The sequence below is a fragment of the Camelus bactrianus genome, chromosome 3, assembly GCF_048773025.1.
Source record: "Camelus bactrianus isolate YW-2024 breed Bactrian camel chromosome 3, ASM4877302v1, whole genome shotgun sequence".
Lineage (NCBI taxonomy): Eukaryota > Metazoa > Chordata > Mammalia > Artiodactyla > Camelidae > Camelus > Camelus bactrianus.
This window is the reverse complement of record NC_133541.1, coordinates 89,426,323-89,426,840: the sequence shown is the minus strand read 5'-3', so window position 1 is coordinate 89,426,840 and position 518 is coordinate 89,426,323. Positions and strand designations below refer to the sequence as shown.

The 518-nt window shown below is 43.8% G+C and overlaps 1 pseudogene; it reads right to left on the bottom strand.

Moving 5' to 3' along the window:
• Positions 1-518, bottom strand: LOC105082237 (large ribosomal subunit protein uL24 pseudogene; annotated as a pseudogene).

Here is a 518-nt window from a genome sequence, read left to right as displayed (position 1 = left end):
TTCATCCAGTGTGCTATCACACACAATTTGCCACATTCTCCTTTTTTTCATTTTAAGAGTTTTGAATGAAAGTTGTATATAAGATTACTTTCTTCTTGCATCTTGTCAATTGTTCCTTCCTTATTTCTGTCCTTTTTCTTTTCCACTTGGTGAGATCTGGCTTTACGTTCAAGGATCTTTTGGGGGTCTTTGTACAGTTTTAGTCGTGATAACCACCTTGCTGGGGCTAACGCCCGCGTGCACGGCTGTGCCTTCTCCCGCTGCCTTGTTCAGTGTAGATGACATACTTCTTCCCATCAGCCTGGACTGCACTGCCAACTCACTGCCCTTTTGGTGCCCTTGCCCAACCTGAACTCATCATCCTTTCAGATAGGCATGGATCGAACACTGTGCTTCTGTCTCAGCTCTTTGAAAAAAAGAGAGGAAGACATAATCTTCCTGTGAATGTGGGAAGGTGCATTGACATGCTTCTTCTGGTTCTTGCTTTCATCAGAAGCCACAAAGGGATTGAACTTCAT